Consider the following 16,534-nt stretch of genomic DNA (forward strand, 5'->3'; position numbering starts at 1 on the left):
ACCCCAATTTAGGCTCAGCAGGTAACAGCTGCAGAGCGGTGTTTAGAAAATAGGAGGAAATTTCAAAGTAAGAGCCTAAGGTTTCAGCAGATTGCCTGTGATCTTGCCCCTTAATTTTTCAGAGCCCTTCAAACCATAACCAGCTTTCACACTGTTCTTTTAAACTTACTTTTAAGACCTTAAAGCTCAAATAAAATTTATCTTGTTGTAATTAAGCACAAAGTAACTTCTGCCCTGAACTACCAACAAATTTTTCTTTTAGTTAGTGGTTTTCAACTGAAATGATCGTATCATACAGCACATACAGTGCAACCAACAGTGACAGGGTATATGGAAACTGGAAATCTGTGAAAGAACAAATCCATCTTCTATTATAACACACACCATAGAGATACAGCTTCCTTTGAAGTAAGTATCTCTTCCACAATGCTCCACAAGCTTAAATGGACGAAGGAAAAAGTATCTCACTGCAAATCAATATCAACAGGCTGAAAGAGACAGGTCTGACAAAGGTGCAAGAGAGGCTGGGACACTGGGATCCAGAAGATCTTTTTATCCTACTGTAGTAATATTGAGTCCTTCAGTAAACTACTCCACACTGTCACCCATCACAGCCTTCCCTGAAGTAGCTGCACTGCCCAGAGCCACTCCAATGTTAATGCAGACCAAACACTGCCCCAGAACCAACCTCTGCAGGGCTGCAAATATCAACACAGACAGCCACAGTCATTTTGGAGCTACCCAAAACTCATACCACAGCTTCTACAGTCCAAGCTGCCATGAAATAAAAGCAAATCTTCCTTCATCAACATTTTAGGACACCACCACTACTAGTTCAAGAATAATTTACTACACCAAAGGCTTTTATTATTCTTACTTAATTGACAGAAGTAATTACAAGGCATTAGTCAGTGCATAGACAAATAAATTACTTTTCCTATTGAAAATTCAGGAGAGATTAAGAAACATTTTCTCAAGGGGATGAGATTTAGAATGCAGGGCCTTCCATGTACACCTGGGCCTGCACAAAAATACCTTCCCTGGTATCCCAGTACAATTCACTGGTTCCCTACCCATGTGATGTGTTATCTTTTCCACATTAAAAAAAATGGTTAAGACTGAAGAAATTCAGTTTTCATCAATGCACTAACACTGCATTCTCTTTTAATTGAAGCAAACTGTCATAGGTTGGTTTTTTAATGCAGTATCTGAAAAAAATGGATTTGATTCTATGCTTTCCTACCTGACTCTTCAACTTAAACTACCCACAGATGACTTTGTATCATCACAATACAACCCTAAAAGATGCTATTCCCTCCCCCCCCCCCAAAAAAAAAAAAAAATTAGTTGTTTTTCTTTGGAGTGCAGGCCAGAAGTTTTCACTACTGGTCCCAACAATTAATTCATACTGGCTTCAGTATTTTAATTCCTTTGCCCCAGCCACTGAGGTGCTTGTGTATCCCTAATTTAGATCTGTGTTCACTCCCACTTTGTTCCTACACCACCTATGTAAAATGAAGCACTCCACAGGACTCAGTGCAAACTTTGAGTTAAAGAACTCTGCCTAAAGCAGTAACATTTCAAGGGTAAAATAAAAAGGCAATGCCAGTCATTCCACCAAGACAAAAACTCTCAGCAGCTTTTTTTTTTCCTCTTTACCATAAGGTTTCTCAGGTTTTTCAAATTCATTTGGCAGTTTCAAGAAAAACTTTACTTTCATTTCTTGGAATCCAGTACAAATGTGTGCAATATGGAGCTCCTGTTTATCAGTGAGGAACTGCTCTAAGCAGTTTTGTTCCTGTCATGATGAGCAAGGCAGATACAGACAGTTCACAGCAACTTTTTATCCTGTTTCCTAGTTACACTGGCTCCAACATTTCAGTACAAATACAGTCCTTGATGTAAATTGTGTCACAGAATAATAAATCAGGATGAAAGAGACTTCCAGAGATCATGTACTCCAACCCCAGTGCAAAATATGAGAATGAACTTCAAACCAACTGGTGCCAATAGCTCAATGTAACACATCAGCATCTGGGGACAAATTCTGAGTGTTACCAGATCATGGGGGACATTAGAAGGGTTTAAAAGTGTGGCTCTTCTCTGATAAAGCATGCTCAGGTTGGGAAGGAGCTTTTAATGCACAAGTATTCCTCTTTATTTGAAGTCAACAGCAATAAGGGTTTTTTTGAATATAAAGAGGAACAACTTCCTGATCTTATGGTTCCCCTCCTGATCCTTCAGCTCTAAGCATTCCTTGCTGATGGCCCATTTCAGAACAGTATTCTCAAAGTACAAGCAGCAAACCTAGGGTAGGGCATAAGCACTAGGAATTTACATTAGGCCATTTTACACCAGCAAACAGAGGTTTGTAATATTTACATAAGGTGTCTTAAAAATATCTATTAAGGTAAGCAAAGCAGCATTGGCTACTTTGGAATAAACACACGCTGTATTTTGGATGAGTATTTGGAGTTTATACTACAGTGCATTGCCAGCAGCAAATTTAGACCTTTGCCTTTCATTTTGGTCAATGTTAATAAGGCTTCTGTTTCCATGAGAAAATGGGTAGAATTTTCTTCTCCTGGCATTGAAGCAGTACTAGCCCACAGGTACCTTATGCATAAGTAAAAAGGCTTTCAATCAGTCTCAGCAGTAGGTGGGGAGGTTCACAGCTATTCCACCCAAAGACAATTCAGATCCCTGGAAGTCATTAACAAGCTCTCAGCCATCAGCACTTTCACTGGTACTTCCCTCAGCAGCTCCTGAAGAGATCTTCTTAACACAAACCCAAACCACAATAATTCAAATAAATCACATGGAAGGAGGCAAACACCTGTGTGTAATTTTTCCAAGCAGGAGCAAGGGCATGTGTGTATCTGAAGTCTTCTTTTGAGGCTATAATGTTGCTAAGGAGGACAAGCTGTATCAGCAACAGTAAATGCTTATAGTGCGTAAGAAAAAAATCAAGCCCTAGCTCGGATAAGACCTTACTGTCATCTATCAAACCCATCTCAAAGGTTTTTGCAATCCAAGAAATCTTCATTACACCACAATCTCTCCCCTAAGCAGTATAAACTACACAAATACATCACATTTCTTTTGTATTCTCTGGAAGAAACTAGCTTCCCCTAGGGGACTTCAAACCCAAGTACACTGCAGCTTCAAAAACAAAACTGCAAAATGAATATCCAAGATTGCTCTCAGTCAGAAAATAATTGTCCTTCTGAAGAGCAAAGTTTGTCAGGACAAATAAAAAGCTTTCTTGTAGGCTGGTCTGATTGGAATAAGAACTCTACCAAAAAAAAAAAATTATCATTTTCTCCAAACATTTTAAAGACACTAAGAAAGCAGTTATGCAGCTTTTCCTTGAAAACAAACACAGAACAAACCATCCTTGATGAGGTTTAGCAACATCAATTAATACACTAATTAGGGTGCAGTGGGAAAATAAGACTTTGAACAGAGCATGTAAGTGCAGCACTGGCAGTAGATAAAATATTTCCTTAGCTGGATGGATTTTTAGATTCTGTAGGCACCAAAGAGTGCATTTTTTGATGCCCATTATCTCTACACAGAAGATATGCCAACACACATTTCTTTTATTCCTGCAGTTATTAAACAACTTCTTACAAGCACTTTAACTGGTGCTTTTACTATTGGGTGAGAGTTTACCTTTCTGAATTGGGGAGGGGGGTTCCTCTCTCTAGAATATCATGACCCAACAACTTTTCAGGCTAGAAATTGCTGAAGAGTAAAATTTGGGTTTTGCAGATATACTCAGTTAAAAAAATAATTCAACAAATCATATTGCTCTCCTTGATTTATACATTACAGGGGACTTGTGTATCAAGGAGAGAGCACAACTGGAAATGCATGTCCAGATTTTTTCAGTTCCTACTCTTTACCAAACTGAAAGGCAAAGAAAGATGCACTTAAAGGCCATGAGAGATACATTATATATGAACAAGTTCACTCTGTTGCCCAAACTTCCTTGGAGGGGAAGACTTTTTCTCCTGTCTACGCTCACACAAGTGCATTCACACTGTGGCTCCCCTAATGTTCTCCCCCCAAGCAGAGGATGAAGGCTTTAAGTGAAGATGAAGGCTCAAGCTGCATTCAACCTCAGATTTCCCAATGCTTTCCACTGGCTATTAATGCAAAACAGGAAACTCATTTAGACAAAACACCCTGGAGAGCCACTAATTACCTCCAGTGGATTTCCAGAAAGGTGTGGTAATTCTTAACAGCCAGCTACCTGAAGCTATCTATTGCTGAAAGTAACAGAGATAACCTAACATCCTTTCTGTAGGCAAAAGGGACATGGTCCCAACCCCGTAAGAGCCTCAGGCAAAGTAAGAGTGCCTCTCCTCTCTGAGGGCTCTTATGTTGATGCTGCTGGAAAGGGACAGAAATCCGTGGGAGAGACGTTCCAGCCATGACTTAAGGATGCACTACAGTGGTTCAGACATAACTCCAGGTTGAAAACAAAATGCAAAAGTGAGATTTTTAAGTAGTAGAGGAGTAAATAATCACTGCACTGCCTCACCACCTGTTTCATTTGCAGTTGAGAACAGCTTTGCTGATATATTGTCCACACTGCACAGCAAGAATTAGATGCACCCCGAAGGATTTTTTTCAGTCAAATTCACTCCATTAACTCCCAAAAATAAGTATTTGCTCAGGAACAGATTGTCTGCTAACTAGCTAAATTCTTCTTCTATAAATTGTACAAAACGAAGCAGCATGTTCTCTAGATGTGATCCCTTTTGCTCCACCAACAGAAGCTCAGATTCTTTTCATTATTTTACCCAAAGTCCCAATGCACTTTTACTGTAAATCACTAAGGATAATGAAGGCATTAATTCCAGAAAAGCTTCTGTTTCCTCTTCTTGGTGAAGATTTCCTGTTTCGTATTAAACATCTCCTGTCAAGAAACTGTTTTACTGAGGAAGGACCTTCCAAAGCTCTGCTTAGCCTAAAGTGACCCAGGTCCTTCACCACACTGCAGGGTAAGCCCCAAGTCTGTATTTAGAGATTTTTTTAGCCTAGTGCAAAGAACCCTCTGATACAACCCAATCCCTCCCACTGATAACCCTACAGAAATTCTTAGTACCATACTGGGAAAGTGTTACCAAAATAAAAACCAGCATGCTTCAGATTTCACAAAAAATGAACTTGTGTGTCACAAAACTTCAAATACAGTCTTTAGGAAGTTTAAAGTACTATCATTTTGCCTCTTTTTTTAACACATAGCAAATATCAGAAAAACTTACTGGTTTTCCACAAAACCAAGCAAGAGTATTTCTTATACACACACCTCTAAGGAACACTAACCAGATAGAGTGTCACTTCAACATGTCCAACATTCTCCCTGGCACCAGCAAGGAGTTAAAAAGGTGTAAGGAGGGCAGTGCAAAAATGGACACAAAACCAGCCCAGTAATCAATCCACTGAGGCAGAGGTTAATCTGAAAAATCACAATTCAAATGATATTTCATTTGTAGGAGAGCAACTGAACACTGAGCTGAGGAATAACATTTGAATGCCAGCATTACAGCAGTCAATACAGCTTTCAATATAATTACATACAGTGTAAACTGATTATAACTGTTAGTCCGCTCTCTTCAAACCATAAATGAAAAAATGTACTTATGTATTTTCTGCTTCTAATTTTGTGGTATACAGAAATATCTTCTACAGGTTTTTTATGTGTTCTCAGTTTCTACCACTAGCTTTATTCATGAAGTTTTAAGATGTCTTTTGAGGAAAACGACTGTTCATACCAAAAAGAGCCATGAAAAAACTACAAAGGTCAACATTAAATAATGATTCTATACTTTTTCAAGGGAAAGGCTACACTGATGTATGCCTTCCAGTCATTGCTGCATTTTTATATGCATTTATGATTACTATGTGCATTTTTATGGGTTTAATAAAACTTACATAGACTACAGGATTTGTTTATAGTGAAAAAACACATTCCTGTGGACTTCAAACTTACCTCCAGTGGGCAATAAAGTAGTATCACAATGTTGCTTGTTCTCCAATCCATTTTCTACCATAAAACTTAATTTCTTTCCAGATCAAGTCAAATAGTTATACCTCAGGTCAAAAGTTACACTCTTACCTTTTATTAGCTTTTACTTGGAAACTCTCCTCAAACATGCATTTAACATGTATTGTGCTGTTTTCCCTGCCTCCTTTAGCTTTTCACCTTCCACTCTTTCAGAAAGACTCTTGACTCTGCTAACTTAACTACAGTAGACAATTACACACCTACAAATCTTCCTCACTCTCCTTTCAGTTTCTTTTGCACTGTTCTTAATTTTACCTGTCTCCATCTCCTTCCATTTTCTGCAGACCTGAATTAGGCAGTTTTACAGAGCTGCCTAACCCACTGCTAATTTGACAAAATTATCTCATTGTGCTATACCTGAGGCTTACCACTGTCCCTGCAGGTGTTACCAACCACCTGGTGAAGATGGTTCCAATTCCTCAGAGTATAATGTAACTTCAACTGTTTCCTACCAAGCATGTCCAATATTCTGCTGGTGTAATTAATAAAGCATATAGAAATACCCATGGACTGGATTGTTGAGTTTTGTTGTAGGGTTGGTTTTTTTACTAACAACATAACTGCAACTGGTTTATTTCAAGTTCCATGTGCCCAGACAAGTCTTATCTCATACAAGTTCATCTAGGAGATTACCTTGATAAATTGTGCCTCAACCAAAGTGAAACTAGATAATACATACACTGTGAGACAAACACAGTACACATGCAAGGGAGAACTCTGCCCAGTAAAATTCCAGAATCCTTCTCAGTAAAGGTGCCAGGCCTGACACAGAGCCCCACTAAGCTCCCTCTCACTGCTTTAGGTCCCAGTTACATTTGAAGAATTCAGGTAAGGATTCCCTCTCTAGACTCTGAGCTCTAGGTACATCCAAGAACAAATACTGTATTTGTATTATATCAAGTTCTGGCAAGCTAGCCGAAGACTCCATTAAAACAGATACTGCCTGTAGCTGTGACCTGTGTCTCACTAAAAGTCTCTCCAAAAAATGTCCCATCTGCACCAGCACCAGCCTCAATGCACTGCAGTAACTGTGAAGTGAACTGAAGAAAGCTCCTTCCTTCCACAGGCTGAAGATAACAGCAAGTCAAAGCTCTAAAGCTGAACTACGTGATGATACTCCCCCTCAGCACTATTTACTGGAGTGTTAGCAACAGGGGGTTTCCAGAAGCATGCTGCATATTAAACCAGAAGAAAGCAGGGTTTTCAAAAGGATACAGTGGCTACTCCAATTCTGTAATCACATACCCTTCTCCTTTTCCTTATCTCGGTTTCAAAACATGGCAAATCAGAGAGCAGTTACCCATGCAGCAAGAGGACACCAGTCATACACAATTAGCCAATTCCTTAAAACAACCAGGAGAAGGAGTAATCACAACTCCCTACCAGAATACAAGGCTCTTGAAAGAATGAGGTACATACAAGTGCTGATAAACAAATTCATTAACTGCCCCCAACTGCCTGCCACTGGCAACATTTGATCAACATCTATCACGGGTGGAACTCAGTAAGAATCAGGATGGAGCAAACAGCTCTCAAAACTGCATGAAACCCTCCATTTCCAGCACTTCAGTACTAAAGAGGAAAATACAGCACATACAATAAAGCTGTCAATAGAATACTCAAAATTTCAGGTCTTTTTTGTCTATAAAGCACAGGCAAGATTCAAACATATGCATGGATATATCTTTTTATGCTTTCTTATTACTCATTAGTCAAATATGCCACAAAATAGGGAAAAAAAAAAGCAAAGGTCATCCAGCTTTCAATATTTTGCCAGTGACAATATCTGTAATCCAGCACTCTGAAAGCCTTCCCACAGCAAGTCCAAGTCTGTCTCCCAGTTGAAAAGAAGACATTTACTTAAGAAAGCAAGTCAGAGCCTAAGGCAGCTTACGTAGTATTGAACCACCAAGCCCTCCCACTTCACACAAGAACACATCATGTGTGTTGAAGGAATTATTTTAAAGTAGTGGCTTTTTAGAAAGAAAACCAATCCCACTTCCAAAGCTTCTCAGAAGTTAACTCCCTCTTGCAGTACTCTTGGAATCTCTCTCCAAACCAAGTGGCTCCCTCCAAACTTTGGAAAAGCAATTTATGGTTGTCCTGCTTCCACTCAAAAGGACTGGAAAAAGTGATATGTGATTAGTGTAACAGGCATCCCAGGCAGCTTTAAACTCAAGGACAACGTGTAAAAAAAACTAAGCCCCAGCAGCGAGCCAAAGAGCAGCGCTGTCTGTCCCTCAGCGCCGCCGAGCCGCACCCTTCACCTCAGCGGGCATCATCCTGTCTGCGGGAACTGACACTGAACATCTTCTGAGGCAAGAGAAAAACCTCCAAACATATTGTCACTATTTTAGAACTTATGCTGCACGAAGTTAAGTCTTTAAAGCAACAAGGCCGCCGAAGCTTCCCGGTTTCAAAAAAGAAACAACTCGAAGCAGACGATAAAGCAGAAAACTCAGGGTTACGGGTGGGTTCAGACGCCCGCCCTGCCCGTGCCCTCCCCTCAGCGCCAGCGGCCAGCACGGCGGGACTCCGGCGGCCCAAAGGTGGAATTGCAATGCATAAAAAGTGGAATAGCAATGGATAAAAGGGCAGAATGGCAGCGGCACGGCCAGCGGGATCCCACGGCCGGGTCACCGAAAGGCGCCCGCAGCCCTCACGCTAGAAGCTCCCTGTGGGGACGCGCAGCCAAAGCCGCCCGCGGGGCACTCGCTGCCCGCTCCAAACCTTCCCGGAGTGCGTGGGGAAAATGGTGAAAATGGTGAAAATGGTGAAAATGGGGAGGGCCTACTGCACACTGTGTGTGTGTGTGTGTGTCTGTCTGTCTGTGTGTCAGGGTCCCATCTCACACAGCTCTGTGCGTGTGTGTGTGTGGGTCCCATCTCACACGTACATTCCTTTGCATTCACTATAGGCTACATTTCAAATATCTTGTCAAAATGTAATCAGCCCTCTCATTCATGTTCACCGTTCCTTAATCCCTTAAATGAATCAGTAATTCTCTCAGGTTTATTCGTTTTTATTCTCCCCTTTGTAAATGGTGCTATGAAAGCCGTGTATAGACAGCCAGTTCCAATTGCCAGTGGAGCTGGACATGAGCTCACAGCTACTGTAGTTTATATGGAACAAACGCTGTACTAACATAAAATGTTTCTGTGGCAGTGGAAGCCTCTTTTTCTGTTAATAAAGGTTGGTAAAAGATTTTATAAGAAACCCTTGACTAATTTTTGCTGTGTGATCTCTGATCTAGGAAATGTGAAACTGATCACAAAGAGAACATTTAAAACTGTTCATAAACCATGCAGCCCATTCTCGCTTAGAAAACGGTCCAGATTGCAAACCGCAGATTGCAGTGTGGTTTGCAGCACCGGTGTGGGCTCAGCCAGAAGCATGTGCACAGAATTCAAACTGCAGGGACGTGATCATGCTAAGTTCACTGAAAAACTCCTAGGAGATTCTATCTTGTTTACAGTACACTGGCCTTGAAAAGAGGCAAATGAATTGACTGTTATTGACTGCAAAGCGATGCCCTGATGAGAAATGATGCTCAGGCACAGCAGACATCTGTCCAACAGCAACACAAAGACTTGCAGCAGCCACATTTAAAAGGAAACCAACCTCTGTGCAAGGAAGTCTAGAATTTAAATCTACAAGTGACTCCGGGTCAGTTAAGCTAAATCTCGGAATATACTGATCTGAACTTCCCATCACAAAAGTTCCTGGGATATGGCTACTACTGTCCTCTGTCCCCTCACTGCCTCAACTGTGATAGTGACTAAGGACAGCACCAATAGAGAAAGCATGACTGCACACCTTAGTACTGTCCTGCTGAGCCTAGCTAGGAGGTTCCTTACACCTAGCAAGACTAGCCTGTGTTTTTCAGAAGGTTTTAGAAATTTGTCATGAACTCAGTATTTTGAATACTAGGCTAACAGTTGGGTAAAAGGAATTTATTGCAATGATGTTAAAATGTAAGCCATGTGATTCCTTGGCAGTAACTACACTGTTGCACATTGCTCAAGATTGATGTTCAGATTATTTTTTAAAAATTCAGCAGAAGAAGAATAAAACCAAAGGGAAATACCTAGCAGGATATTCCTTTTGTCTCAACCAAGCTGTCATAAACAAAAACACATCCAACTTCCCTGATAAACAATGATCATTTGCGTTCCTTGTAATCAAAAATTCTAGTCCATGGCTTCCCACAGTGTTTTCTGATAATTTCCTTACTTTCCCGCCCCAGCCACTCTTTTTTTTTTTTAATTTCACTTATGCTGTTACTCCTGTATTATAAAAGAATTTGCCCTACTTTTTGCTTTTTTGTCTCAAATACAAGATATGGCATAGCTCCTCTAGGTACTGTGTACAAACTGCATTTCAGAACAAAGATGTTTATCAGTTATTTCAGTATATCTAGAAATTCATGTTATAAAGTACAGTCTTGTAAAAAGCACCACCCAGGCAGTGGCAGAAAAATACTGGTTTGAAAGCCATTTGCCAGTGGTAAAATAACCAGAAAGACTCCTAGAGCAGTGGTTAAATTGAGCAAGCCAAGTTGTGGCCCAACCATTAGGAAAATACTCATAAATCATAAAATGCTTTGGGCTGAAAGAGATCATCCACCCCCTGCCCTGGCAGGGACAGCTCACATCAACAAGGTCGCTCCAAGTGCCAGCCTGGTCCTGGGCACTTCCAGGGATGGGGCAACTTCTCTGGGCAACCTGTGCCAGTGCATCACCACCCCCACAGGGAAGAATTCCTTCCTCCTACTTCAACTAAATCCTCCCTCTTTCAGTTTAAAACTATGAAGAGTAAACCTCCTCCTTTAACAACTGTCACAGCATTCATATTCCAAGGGGAAAAAATAAAAACAAACCAGCAAACCCCAACAAATAACAGCGAGACTTGTTTGGTATTTGAGAAGCACAAGCTTTAGTAAAATGACGTTAATATTTAGATGATGAGTGCTTTTTTTGGCACCTTTGGAATTATTCTGTTACAGCTGACTGGCTCATTACAGATCAATGTATCAAAATGATGAGACTTCGGGGGATATAATGGAATCACAATTATCACAATTTCTAATACTCTGAGGAACTTCTAAATCTGGTTTCTGCAGTAATAAGAGGCAAGAAGTCAGTGCCAATGCACTTGTGCAGCTCTCTGTACAGTATCACCACAGATGTTACCCAGTGTGTCCTCCTGGGGACTCCACTCCCCCTGGAGTTCCTGTAACTCCCAGCACACTGCACCAGGTGCCTGACATTTCCAGCTGCTGAAATATGCCCCTCAGACACAGAAAGTCTGATAAATCTTTGGGTTGTTTATCTTTTGTTCCCTCGCTTCACACTTATGCAATAAAGGCTGTGATTAAGAGGATTAATGAAAATGTCACCATTTATCACCTGAAGTTCAATCAGTAATAGGAAAGTTGAATCTTATTTGATTAATTATACAGAGGTACAAAAATACTTACATTATTAATTCAGGACTTGCTGCAAAATGCTAGAACTCTGTGAGGCCCTAACAGCAAGGTCTAAAGTCTTAAAGCTTACATACACTTGGAATTACATGTCTGACTTAACCAAACTTAATTGGATTACTTTTCTTAATTCACTGTCTTGACCACATTAGCTCTCCATTAAGTATCCATCTACCAGCTCCAAAATATCCAGAAACAAGTTACCCATCTTTAAAGGCCTCCTTCCCTCTGCCTACCACCTCTCAAATACTATTGCCAGACTGCTTCTATTAGAACACAATACATTTTTTTGCATTTAAAGAATTTGTGCACCATTCCCGTGCTGCCTTTGATTTTAGAAGCAATTCCACACAACCCTCTCCCTCAAATGCCATTAGCATCTTTAGGTAAAGCACCTTTACCTGTTGCAGGCTCTCTGCAAGCACCCACCCACAGGCTGCCCCAGGGCCCTCACAGCCTCCTGCCAAGCAGGTCAGTTTGCTGAGGGACTCTGCAGACTCACTGAAATGGGAAAGCTGGGGTTTACACATGACTCTTGGGCTCATCGGCACTGCATTTCTGTTTCAGACATCAAGAGCTGGATTTTTAAACAGCTGCAGGAAAAAAAAGTATCTCTAAGTAAAATGAGATCGTGTTTTCTTTATTTTGGGGTTAGATTACTATTGCTAATCACAGGCTTGCTAAAATTAGCAGTGTCAGCAGTCAGGTTACTCAAATGGGTCCCCTGAGGTCTTTGGATTTAAGTGAACAGTGAAGAAGGGACAAGAAAGGAACTCCCCTGCCCACATGTCCCCGGGGAGCTGCTACCTGAACCCTGCCTGAGGTGGCACTGGGGCTTTCCTGAAAGGGAAAATCCCACAGCAGCCAGGGGAGCCCAAACAGGAATTCCCAATCACACAAACTGAGGATGCACGGAAATCAGCAAACTGAAATGAGGTGGTTTTCCTCTCAAAAACAGAGCATTAGCTTACTAAGTGAGAGTAAAAAAAAAAAGAAGAAAGAATGCGTGATAAGAGAGGAGGGTTAATTAGAATGGTAATGTAATGAAAAGCCACTTCCCATTTTTAAATATTGATCATGCTTAAAAGAGCTTATCTTCTTTAAAAAATGACATCCTAATCTGCTGACAGATACATTTTGTTCCCAAAATGCTGCCCACTGTTCTGCATCCACATGTCCATATGCTAACTGCTGCACAGTTTGATGCTCTCTGAAGCAGAAAGCCACACTGGAGTTGAGTACCTGCAGATCCCACTGTGCCTCAGGACAGCTGCTGTGCACGCCTCTGTACATGGCTAACACTCAAACTGTACCACACAAATATATACAAGGATATATTCCACAGCTTCCAGTCTTCAACTGCTATTTTGACATATATGATCATACCACTGAAAGTATATTATGGGTTAAAGAAGAAGAGTGAGCAAAAGCAACAGCAAAAAAATGACAAACCCTTGACTTGGATCTTACATCTGGGGATGAAAACCCTTAGCATTGAACAGCCTGAAACTAAAAACTTCCATGTAATAGGATTCATGCTTCTTGTCTTCTGATTATACTACAAAGGAGAATGATAAAAGAGTCTTCTCTCTTCTGATATTCTGGAAGTTAATAAAGATGTTCCAGTAATCTGTCAGTTTGACCTCTGCACATGCAGTTTTGATGTGCTGCCATTGTCAGAAGTAGTTTTGTTTTTCCATAGCTCAGTAAAATCAATATTTTAAAAGATGCAATGAAGGATTAAAACGTTATTTTTATTTTGTGTTTGCCAGTCTGGGATTAAAACTGATAGAAACAGGAATAGTGCTGAGAATACTCAATTCCCAATTGTCTTTGAAGGTGGTAGTAAGAAATCAGAGCCTTCCAACTGCCAGGACTTTGTACACGCAGTACTTTGATATATAAGGCAAAATTAAAGAATTGTTAAATCCATTTTAGATTAAGCTGCTATCTGACAGGAAACTATGCAATAGTATATTGGATATCAAATCAGGGGGATTGTTGGCTTTCAGATTTCAAGTAGTTTTATTTCCATGGACCTTAGCTCCAAATAAAAGCTGAGTAAGGTAAAAGAATGCAGTCCTTAAGTACTGGATGTTCAGAGGTAAAAGTAACAGCTGTCACAGGCTGCTTGCAAGTTAGTTGTTGTACACTCAGGAAAGTACAAAAGGGAGATGATTTATTTAGGATGTTTTTGTTGCATCTTCCAGACCTATGGAAAGTTGCTCTCAACCCAATTTTCTGGGTCACTATATTGAAATTTGACATAGAAAGATGTAGCAAATTACATAGAAAATCAGACACAGTGGCAAAGAAGAGCTATCATCTTTTAGGTGCGTGCCAATAAAACAGACTGAATGTGAGAGTCTTCCCACTGTACTTCAAGAGAAATATTTACTGTTTGCATAGAAAAATAATAATCAACCTGTTAGACTTTGCACATTCCATGTTAAAACTGACTTTTGGCAGAGCTGTTTTCCACAAGAGGCAGAGATAGACAGCTTTAGTTCAAGAGCCAGTGGCTGTGTTTTGCCTTTTAGGAGAAAGGAAGACTTTTCTTGAGCATGCTTATTAATTTATTGTCAATATTATTTTTGGTTACCAGATACTATTATTTCCACTGTCCTCATTTTGCAAACATTTTGGAAATGAACTGAAAATGCTGAAAACATTTCATTTTAACATATGTAAAATCTTCCATATTGTTTGCCAAAATGGCATTGTAATTCTAATAACATTAAACAAAAAATAATTTTTAATCTATGTATATATAAAACCTCAACTTCCTTATAGAAATAGAAACAATATGCATTTTTATAACTCAAGGGATTTCCTCCTCTACAGCTTTTAACTTAATTTTTTCAAATGCTCTCTTGAGGAGAATTCACCTTCAATAGATGTGCATTTTCTACACTGGAAATCTTTGCACTAACTTGCAAACTTGTTTTTTGAGCAGCACTCTGTGTCTTGCATGCCTCTGCTGCTCCGTATCAACACATCACAACACTGAGGCACTTAAATATGTGTGCTGCTTGTTACTGTCCCTTGTTTGTAGTCCCAGAAGCCAGCCCTGTCATATTGCAGTACAGGCCAAACTGAAAAACACAACACACCAGCAAGAATTAGGCCACAGGCTGAAGTGTCACATTTATGTATCAGCAGATCTGAAGTCAGTATTATTAGATCAAGAGTCAGAGACAAAGGTATATTCATGTGCTGAGAGAAGGGATGAAGAACACAAAGTCCACTTCATCATCGCCTCCACTTCTATTAAATCTCTCTGCCTCTGCCTGGTATAGCTGACCTTTAAACACCACAGTGGGAGATCTGCATCTGTGCCAAAAGAAAAGATAATCAGAGCATTCTTCCCTGCTCCCATCAAATTCCTTTTTTAATCTCAAGTTCAGGCAGCCTATCACTCCTCCTCTCAGAAAGCATTACATCTCCATGATGGATCAGCTCAGGAGAACAGTCTGTCAGCTTCCCCAAACAAGAAACTGCCACTTACACAGGGCCTGCTTTTCTCCTCCTGTAGATGTGACATTTCAGTCTTCTTGTTACCTAGTTTTTGTTCACTGTTGTATACTTGTTATCTCAACAGCAGAATTTGCTTTTGTCTTTGGTAGGAGTGAACCAGAGGCCAGAACACTCCAGTCACTAAAAACAGCTCTGTCTTAAAGGGGACTAGAAAGAACACCTGGGTCCCTTAAAGCTTTTCCTTATTATTTTGCCTTAATTTTCATAATTCAAAATGGTGTTTATGTTCAGAGATAATGTTGAAATGTCCTAGAAGACTCTTTTAAAATGTTTCCATACAATCAAATATTTCAACTCGACTTGTAATTTCATTCCAATATTTAAAATTAAAAGGTATTTCAAAGCAAAACCTAAATGTGTCAAATCTGAAAGTAATAAATCTTCATATTTTGAAATATTTTTTTCAAAACTGCTGCATTGGAATCCCCATTAATAACAAGCATTTTCTAAAAAAACCCAAATCTTTGAATAATTTTTTTTAGCCAAGGCTCACAAACAAAGACTTAGACTACAGAGAGAATCTTTACCCAAAACTTTTTTCATTCTGCAATATATTCTAGGTTTTTTTTTTCAATGTAACATAATCAATATTCAGACTTAGAAGTATTTGATGCAGGATATGAGGAATACAAGGCACTGCAGCCTAAAATAACCTCCATCAGAAGAATGTTCAATGTGACCCTTGGTGCTCACCAAAATACTTCAGCAGCTGAGTGCTTGTTTCATATGTGGGAAGTGTCCAATATCATAGCCAAAGTGGGCAGTTTAACGTGGTTTGGGGTTTTTTTTACTATGTAACTAGGACTATGCTGCTTCCTCCACATACCTGAATACCCTATTCACATTTAAAACTGAGACACTGCGGTGTGTGCAATTATTGTGCAGCTACAGATGCAGTGCAAAGATGTTAACCATGGTATCTCAAACCCTTTGCCACTGCCTGAGCTTTTCCAGTACACAAAGCCCCAGCTGATGCTCCTGGGAAGGGTGGCTGACACCCCAAGCTTGTGCACCTTTTAACAGCAGGTAGAACCTCCAGGCCACGAGCACAGAGCAGTTAATAAACTCAGCAGAGAGAAAAGAACACAAGAAAGAAGATATTTAGTTACTACTATATCTGGAAATATTATCACCCCAGAGCTGGTATGGTGTTCAGTGTTTCAAACTCACTGATGTTTTGTACCTCACTGAATTTATATCCATGCTTCTGAATTGTATTCCTTTGCTATGTCTTAAATCAATTTTTGAGGGAAGGCCCTAACTTCCAAATGCTAATGCAGAAGGGAGATTTGTAATCTTACTGCTCAAGCCAATTTACAAAGGTCACTGGCCTATGAGGATACTGTTTGTTTCTTAAATGACAGTATGAGCAGTGAGCCAGGGTAGCAGCAATTTAGCTTAGCTCGATTAACATTTCCTATTCAGAGAGGGGG

At 40.0% G+C, this 16,534-nt stretch overlaps 1 protein-coding gene across 3 annotated transcripts in view; it reads right to left on the bottom strand.

Annotated features, from left to right (window-relative positions):
- The window catches only part of CTNNA3 (catenin alpha 3), a 418,277-nt gene that overhangs the window by 140,607 nt on the left and 261,136 nt on the right, over positions 1-16,534 (bottom strand). The window lies entirely within an intron of this gene.

Source organism: Fringilla coelebs (genome assembly GCF_963513975.1).
Source record: "Fringilla coelebs genome assembly, chromosome: 8".
Lineage (NCBI taxonomy): Eukaryota > Metazoa > Chordata > Aves > Passeriformes > Fringillidae > Fringilla > Fringilla coelebs.